The sequence below is a fragment of the Lissotriton vulgaris genome, chromosome 1_2 (assembly GCF_964263255.1).
Source record: "Lissotriton vulgaris chromosome 1_2, aLisVul1.2, whole genome shotgun sequence".
NCBI lineage: Eukaryota > Metazoa > Chordata > Amphibia > Caudata > Salamandridae > Lissotriton > Lissotriton vulgaris.
This window is the reverse complement of record NC_141686.1, coordinates 134057047-134066502: the sequence shown is the minus strand read 5'-3', so window position 1 is coordinate 134066502 and position 9456 is coordinate 134057047.

Here is a 9456-nt window from a genome sequence, read left to right as displayed (position 1 = left end):
ACTTGACTGTTTTTTGACAGTGTTTTTCTTTTTGATGACATGTTCTTATGAATTTTGAAACTTGGTTACAAATTTAAAATAAATGTTTTGCTAAACAAATGGCCTGGTCACGCAGTACATATGTGCTGTGTGGGTTCTAATTTGGATTTAAAGTATCCTGGCTAGCCATTTTGTTCTGTTTCGCAGTTGTTGAGGTCCAGGCTGGTCAGTTGCTCGGACTCAAAACCTTTTTGTGTACATGTTTAAACTAGCTGACATAAGGAGACGTGATGATAGATAAAGTGACATGTCAATATCTACATTTGTATTGACGAGTTTGTCTGCCCAAACAGTTTCCGTAAGCTCTAAATCGTCTTGTAGCTTATCCAGCAATTGCCCATAAATAGTACCTATTCTGGTATTTTTTTTAACTATAGTATCGATAATTTCAATTCTCCCCAAGTTGATATTCGGGGCCTTGTGTTTAAGAATGGAGTGAATCTGCAAAAATGTGATGTAGTGCCCATTTGGAAGGTGTTGTAGATCTGCAAAGGTAGAAACCTGGTTCGCACCCAAAAAGTCGCCTATTGTACTAATGCCAATAGATTGCCATTTCTTTAAGATAACGTCGTTCCCTTGCTCGAGAAATAGGTTAGAGTGCCATAAGGGAGAATATCTATTACATTTTGAAATATGCATATATTTCACTGTTTTCAGCCATATTTTCCATGCACTGGTGATAATTTTGAATGTATTCTTTTTATAATAAAATTTTCTCTACACTTGCCTTAAAAAGAGTCCTTTGCTTTTTCACCTAGGGATAGCTCATAGATAGATGGGAGAGATTCAACCTCAAAAGTCTCTGGATTAGGGGTGACATTGAGAAGCGGAGCCATCTGTTGCAGAAATGAAGCCCAGAGGTAGAACAGAATGTTTGGAACTGCTAACCCTCCTTTCTTCTGAGGGAGCGACAGAAGCGTCAAGGATCTTCTAATTTTGCCCTGTTGCCAAATAAATTTAGACATAACAGAATCTAGTATTATGAGGACCCTCTCCTCGAGAATCAAAGGAATAGCTCGACACAAATAGAGTACTCTAGGAAGGATATTCATTTTAAAAAAAAATGTCTCTGCAGATTATAGATAGCTGTAGGCTATTTACCCGGTCTAAGTCTTTTTTTATGGTATTTAGTAGGGGTTCATAGTTGAGTATGGGGATGTGTATGACATCGGGGCTTATGCTAACACCTAGGTATGTAGCTCTATCAGATTTCCTACGATCGTTGCAGATGATATTATCAGTGCACATCACGATTGTTTTTTCTTTATTTAATGAATACCCAGAGTAAAACCCATAGGTTTGTGTTATTGTCTCTATATCAGACATTGCCTCGGAGGGGTTTGGTCTTAATACCGCAATGTCATTGGCATAGGCCAATACTTTAGTTTCAAATTGATTAACCACTATAGGTATGATTGGAGGGTTCTCTAGAAGTTAAAAAATTAAAGGGTTAATATAAAGGGCAAATAATATTGGAGAACAAGGACAGCCTTGTCGTGTGCCACTGGATAGTCTAATTATGCTTGATTCAGAGCCCATTATTTGTAGTTTTGCTATCGGTTCAATATACATAGCCATTATAGATTTGACAAATTTGGGGCCAAAATTGTAGCGGGTCAGTGTTGCCCATAAAAAGTTCCAAGACCCCCGGTCAAAGGCCTTCTCAGCATCCAAAAGAATCATCGACATCTGACCTCCCGTTGCAGACATTATATCGAACATGTAAATAACTCTCCGAGTGTGATCGGTCGTGCCCTTGCCGGGGATGAACCCATGCTGCCAAGAGGAGACCAGCTGTTCGATGACCCGACCGAGCCGGATGGCCATTATTTTGGCATATAATTTGGAGTCAGAATTGATTAGGGAAATTGGATGGTAGGATGATAGTTGATCCAGAGGCTTGCCTTTTTTTGGAAAGATAATTATATTTGTTTCTCTCCATGAAGCAGGTGAAATACCGCTCCATTGAATCCCTAAAAAAAAGATCGTAGATAAGTGGACCTAAGGTTTGGCTAAGAATTTTATATAGTTCAAGAGGGATTTTTCGGGACCTGCCGCTTTCTCAGAGGCCAATATAATGTTGATGTGCATGGCTGCTGAATTGAGGGACTAGCGAAATGTTTAGGTCGTCACATAGGATAAGGGGGCCCTGTATAGCAGCTAGTTCGAGTTCAAGTAACTCAAATATAGTCGGATCATCTTGGTTAGATCCGTAAATAGAACAGTAATGCCAAGGCCAAGTTTAATAATAACCCATCTGTCCTGAGTGTCTACTAATTTATGTATAGCCGGTCCCAGAACATTTTTAACAAGCACTGCTACCCCCGTCGTATTAGATGTTTGTGAAGTACACGCTAATAAGTTATATCCCCTAATTTTAAGAAGGTGTCTCTTATCCCAGGGTAGGTGCGTCTCTTGAAGGCAGATAATATCTACTGGGTTTTGGTATACTATCTCGCTCAGCCATTGGCGTTTATCTCTATCTAAGAGGCCTGAAACATTCTAGGTTCGAATAGTTAACTTTGCCATATTCCTATGTTTCGTGGCCCATAATATTTCTGTGACCTCAACTGATGATGATGGTATGTTTGCTTTAATTTACTTTTGATTTCCTTGTTCTCTGAGAGTAGTATTTGTATGGAATAAGAAGTGTCTCCTGTCTTAATTCTGATTCTGTTTTTTAGTTTTCTTTTAGATGCTCCCCCTACCCCCTCCCTCCCCAAGCCTCCCCTGCCCCCCCACTCCACCTCCCTGCGAGACGTCCTGGGTCATAGGGCACCAAGGTGTAGGTGCTGATGTGGGCAGTACGTCCCAGCATGCAACGCGGCCTGGTCAGCAATATATACATTTCGGGTTGATAGAATAAAAATAAGTTAGCCTTGATCTAGAATTTGCCTGCTCAGCTTCCTGCTCAGCTGTGTATGAGTTTGTCTTAGCGTTCTTAGCGTACTTGATGACAGTGTTATAGTAGTTGTAATGTTTACAATGGACCGTTTAGAGAGTTTTGATTCTTTTGCTACCACCACCACAGAAGCCACTGATGCCGCTGATGCTGCTAATGCCGCGCAGGTATTTTTTATGGATGGAGGTGAATCCCGGGCAGCCCGCCTTGTTGTGGTGAATCTGTCGCTTGGCTCTCCCCAGCAGCAGCAGAGGTAGCGCGGTATTGGTCTGGCTGGGTGGGATTTGGCAGGAACAGTGGTCTGAGCTGACTTTGGTTTGATCCTCACAGACACACGAGCGCCTGTTATCGGTGCAAAAGATGCACCCCCCAGCTTTTGATATGGCCCTGTGACCTGCTTGTCACAAGCCTTCCCCAAAACCTTCCACGAAGCTGTCTGCTTGCTTGTTTGCTTGCTTGTCTGCTTGCTGCTCGTTTGCTTAATTGGATGTTGGTAATTTGTCGGTGGCTTGTCGATTGACAAGTCGATTCACAAGTCACAGGTCAGTATTATTATTTGTGCCCCTGTGTTTTGTTTTTTTGGGGGGGGAAGCTTTTTGCTTCTTTGCTTCTTTGCTTTTCTGCTCTTCTAGTTCTTTACCACTTTTTCTCTTCTTTGTCTACTTGCCTGGCACAGCTGCTACCAGACGTCAAAAGTTAAAAGTCAAATGCCACCACGCCGCTATGGGTTAGAGCAAAATAGCATAATATCACTAATAACACTGTAAGATAATAAGATTATAAGATAATGAGATAATGAGACAAGAGCACAAAAGCACATACAGCACAGGTAGCGCAGATAGCCCAGTTGTAGTTACAGCCACGGTTTGCACGATTTTTTGCCCCTTTCTCCTTGCTCTCTGCTGTTTGCTCTTTGCTCTGTTACTCTTACTCTTTGCTCTTTGCTGCCCTTTGATTTTGGGGTTGACTGTTGCACTTCTTTCTTTATGCTTTGTATTGTTATGTTTTGTTTTGTTTGGCCTTGCTCTGTAGTAGTGGTTGTACTCTACAATTACTCCAATGAGACACTGCAAGGACCGGCTACCGGCTGCCAGGCTGTCAATTTGTGTAATCTCAGCCTCAGCCTCGGTCTTCCAACTATCCCCTGCACACCCCTGTAAAGTAGTTTGTGAACACCGCCACAAACTACCACAAACTGCCACAGTACTTAAGTTTAAGTTTTTTAGGGTTAGGGTGAATTACGCCAAGATTCCTTTTGATCCTCTTGTAATAGTTTTTTTTCCCCCTGATACCGTTGCCGTTGCCGTTACCAAATGTGGAGGATGTCGAGAATAAGCCTGTGTCTCGACCGGCTGAATGATTGGTAGGGGAATGACAATGCGTGCGCACTGCCGCGCCTGAGGCAATGCAGGGAGCCGTGAAGATGGAGCAACAGATCCAACGACTGCTTCTTCATGCATATGCAGCCCGCAGCCAGCATCCCGCAGCCCGTAGCCCGTATCTCCTCGCTCTTTGCTCGCTCTTCGCTCTTTACCGGCTGCGGCTGCCGAGTGATGAATGAACACGCCACACCACCTCAACCTTTTGTTTGGCAGCAGGTTAGTAGGCTAGAAGGTAGAAATTTTTCAGGATGCGAGGAAGAGCGGGGGCTATGTGCCGATGTGGTATAAGGTACTAGGTAGTGAGAGGTAGTGAGAAGTAATGAGAGATGGAGCGTGGTAGGAGCAACGGCAGTGGGTTGAAGAGCTCGTATGGACTCATGTGGACTTCTCTCGGCAGGTCAGGAAAGGAGAGAATCGGGGATGAAAGATGCCTGGTAGTTGAGCAGTACTCACGATTGATTGACAAGTGCCAGGTCCCACGTGCACGGGCCGCTGAATCCTCGCTGGTTTCTCACCGGCGGTTTCCCACCGGCAGTCCACACTTGGTCTAAGCCCAATCACAAAGGGGTTAAGTCGCGGTTCCACTCACTACCTCGTTGCCGTGCCACTCTGTTTCAGCGACTCCTCAGAGCTTTCCCTCTATATTGTTCGTTATTCATTGTTCGTTGTTCAAAGAACAGCCCGGAGAAGAGCTTTACCCCTCAGACCACAACACGCAAGCTCGGCAAGCTCGGCAAACTTCACTGCACCAATATTCACATGTGCTAGGCTGAGATCAATGCCAGTGCCAGTCCTTTAATCCTAAACCCTTTAGCCTCTAAGCATCATAACATCTTCATAGCACCATTGGCAGATAGCAGCAGCATAGAGAATTGTTTCAGTCATCCCGACACTGCTGGGACATTGTTGGGAGGATTTTCCAGAGATGCTTATCAGACTCACGGAGCGAACTGCCGACACGTCCTTTCACTCCGGCATCATTTTCCGTCTCAGCTCCTGGAATACTTCCAATAATTTTTCGCGATCAAGTGACCAATAGATTGGGATTAAAAGGGATTCACTGTTTAGGGGATCTATATGATGATGGAGAATTGGTAACATTTGTAGATTTGCAAGCAAAATTTGGTTTAGCTACACATTATTTTTTTTAATTTATCCAAATTTGTATTTATTTTAATAAGCAAGGTTCTGGATTTGAACAACAGCTTGTTAGGATCCCGCTTATTGAAAAAATGAAGACAAAAACATCTTTTGGTCAATTTTATGCACAACTAATAGAGACATTTCCTGATTATCAAGATGCATGTCAAGGCAAATGGGTAAGAAAATTGGGGCTAGAGGATGTTAATATTAGGGAATCCTTAGGGCTCGCTAATCAAGTTTTGATGACTGAGAGGATGTGCACTCAGCATTATATGACCATATATGACATGTATTATACCCCAAGTAAGATTTCAAAATGGGGGACATCCTCTTGTGAATGTACTAGGACCCTAATTAAGACATTCCCGATTTATGCCCTTATGTGGTTATAACAAATCATATCCTTATAAAGACATAAGAATCATATCCATATTAAGTCATAGCCAATGCTGTCCAAATACGGCAAGGCTACTCCCATAGACTCCTAGAAAGCACAACGCGTTCTTAAACAAACCAAGCCTCCAGCAGCCAGGGAATTCCCCCTGCTTCTGTTTTGATTTGTCCTCGAACTCCTGGAGTCCTGAAAGAACTGCTAGTTCTTAGTGACGTCTTATGTGCAACCTTACGTCAAACTCAGCACCTTCCAGGTATAAATACACCAACATCCGCCTTAAGCAACACACGGTGGTTGGAGCAGATCGGCTATCTACTTGCCCGATGCCCAGCTGATGCGAGTGCCGAAGGAAGCCGACCTTCCCTGCTGACACAGTGAGAGAGACGCTGTCTTTTCTCCTGCCGAGAAATCCAGCTCCAGTGTTTTCCGGTCACCCTTGAGGCTTGCTGAGAGATCGAGTCCTGAGAGAGAGATACAAGACCTCCTTCATTCTATGACCAAGGTACGGAGCTGATTGGACCCATAGAGAATTCTTGATTCAGATTCTTGGCAAAAACTGTAACTCATCTACTCCTTCCCACGTACTAGGCTTAGGTTAGGTACACAGGGGTAGGCGTATTTTAGAAACACCAGTTGAGTATGTTTAGTCATTATTTTATCATTGTATGTATTTTATCCATTTTAAGTATCTTATGGCTTAGAAACCATATAAATGCTTTTACTGTATTATTTCATAATACTCCTTTTACTGTATGCACTTTACTTTATGACAAGTATTGCAATTGTGGGAATTCATTTCTCCTGCATGAGAAAGAAGCCTACTCGATAAATATCCCTTTTATTGAAAACGCCTGTCTCTCTATTTCTCTGCATTTCTGGTGAAACGAAGCATGCACGATTGACTGAGTAAAATAGCTATCTATTGTTTCCGCGACTCTGGAGATATACTCCTTGTTCTGGAGGGAGCAAAGTTGTCATGTTTATACGGTTGTCAGAAGCTAATCCCTCCTTGTCTATTCAGGAAAGCTAAACACCTTCTTATTTACTCAAGAAAGTTTCTAGTGACCTCTGAGCTAGCTGGCACACACAATTAAGTCTAACATATTCAATACAGACCTAGTCGACCTCAGTCCTACGTCTAAACTATCGTTTATGTTATTCCAATGCGCAGAGCCTATTGGGGAAATAGGAACTACACTACATGGCGCCCAACGTTTGGTAAGACGATAATTTACCGCTAGATACTAGAGTAACTCAGACGTGCTTTTCACACAGACCCCTTTTTCCGTAAAAACTCCGATAGACGTCTGGAGTGGGTTAAGTGGTTAATATCTGCAAAAACTTAGTAGGAAGAGATTCCTATGTATTAGTTTTTGGTTTAGTCAACGTTGAAGGATACAGTGTTCCAAAATATTGTACACCTAATCTTTGCTTCCTTGAAACTTGCTCTGCAAACTTTCATTAAACAATGTCAACCAACGACGACAACAATGAAACCGGTGGAGCTGCAGAAGATGCAAATCAACCGGGTTTTGACCTTACAGGGTTTAATGAAAATGACCTGGATGCGAAAAACATCCCGGTAAATGTAAGGAAAACCTTAACTATAAAACTTATAGAAAATGGAGTATCATCAAGAGGTGGTACAGTAATATTTGTTGTCGAGGCACATGAATATCGGCAGACAGAGGTATTCTATTCATGGATAACTTTTCCAGCAGCAAATGCTGTAACACACGAGTTCCACTACTACAAAGCAGGGGAACCTCCAGAGGAATACACTCCTTTCGAGAAAGTTGATATTCCACTAACTTACCAGGAGCATGAGCTCTGGTTCAATGGCACCCTAAAACATCAAAATCACGTTACCATGCTCGGTGCACTAGGTAGACCAGGAGCCACATGGCCGGTTCTAGCCAGCTATACACCACATCCTGACATTGAAAAAATGTCAAGCGGAGAACTTTTAGTTCGGCTAAAACAATTAATTAAAATACATAGACGATTGGTACAATATGTCATGCTGACTTTAACAGTCCAACTAGCAATAAAAACTCCACAGCACACCCCTCACCAGGGGAACACTAATAAGATTCCACCACAGACCATACAATCAGTCATTGGTAAATTACCCGCAAAACGGGAACAAATTCTGTTCTGGTTGGTTCAAGAAATTACTCAGATAGAGGCAGTATTTCCTGATACTACCCCTCAGGAAAAACACAGAATTCTGACTATCTGCCTTCCAATGGGGATTGCACCACATGTGGAGGACTGCGACACTTGGGGAACAGTCTTTGCTTCAATCTACACAAAAACACATGGTGTTCCGTCTATGGCGGTTATACCAGATGTACTAAGACAGATTCAAAATGAATACGGTCCAGAGTCTGCTTTAAATCTAGGTATAAAATTACTGAAAGACTTTAAGCAAGTCTCGGCTATACTACTAGCCAACATAAAAGGAGAAGCAGCATCCGTGGCAATCCGCCAGAAATTAAAAGAAACAGATATAGTTGAACAACCTTTTGAACTTGCCAGAATAATTGAAAAATCCTATGAAGAATTAAGTAGAGATAGTTTGGGTGGGAAACCACTAAAACCACATCTAACTGAAAATCCTGAAAAGACTTTCATTAAAAATAATCTGAATTCCCAAAAGAAGAAGTGGGAGGGTTATAAGCAAACCACTCCCAGAGAAAAACATTTTCAGACCAGAGGAAGGTCTCCCCAACAAAGAGATAGATCTCCAGAAAGGGGGGGCAAGTCTCCACAACGGGAGCCCTCTGAAAAAAGATATAACCTTAGAAATAGGGATAATTTGAGAAAACCTGACAGACTTCAAGATATTGATATGCGTCCCTCTCGATCTTTTCAGACTTCCTCACAGAAATCGGAAAGAAGAGGACGGTCAGAACATAAAGAAGAGCGCGTCAAGTCCAAAGACAAAGAGCCTGCTCATCAAAGTAAAAAATTTAAATTTCCCAAAAAGAAGGTAGGCAGTACTGAAGTAAAACATGCCGAGGATCCTGAGGACACAGCTCAAGAATGGAGAGTGGGCCCAAACAATGCTAGTCAGTGCAGCAGAAGTGACCTTAGCTCGCAAGATCCTGATGAATCTTTTGGAGACAGTGGACACAAATGAATACATTCAAGTGGAAACTGCAGACACCAGAGATAGTGTGCCCCATAAACTATATGAAATAACATTACGTATAGAGGGGGACAAAACTAAAAAAATAATAGGTCTCTTCTGGGAGAACCTATCTAAAGGCTATGATATCCTTCTAGCAGAGAAAGACTGGCCATCAGAGTTTGTTAGGGAGTGCCCACATGGCGAAGAAATGATTATGCCTGCCTTCTCAAATCACATTCCAATTCATAAAAAATACACATATGCAAGAAAATGGGCAGTGGCCCAAGCCCCTGCATTATATAAAAATCACATAGGATGGGATTCTCCTCACCATAAAATCCAGTTAAAAAATCAACCTACTGCACAGAGGCAGTATCCTGTTAAGCAAGAAGCTAAAAAACAAGTCAGGGAGATCTTAGATCAACTTGAGTACCAGGGGGTGATTGAAACATGCACCTCA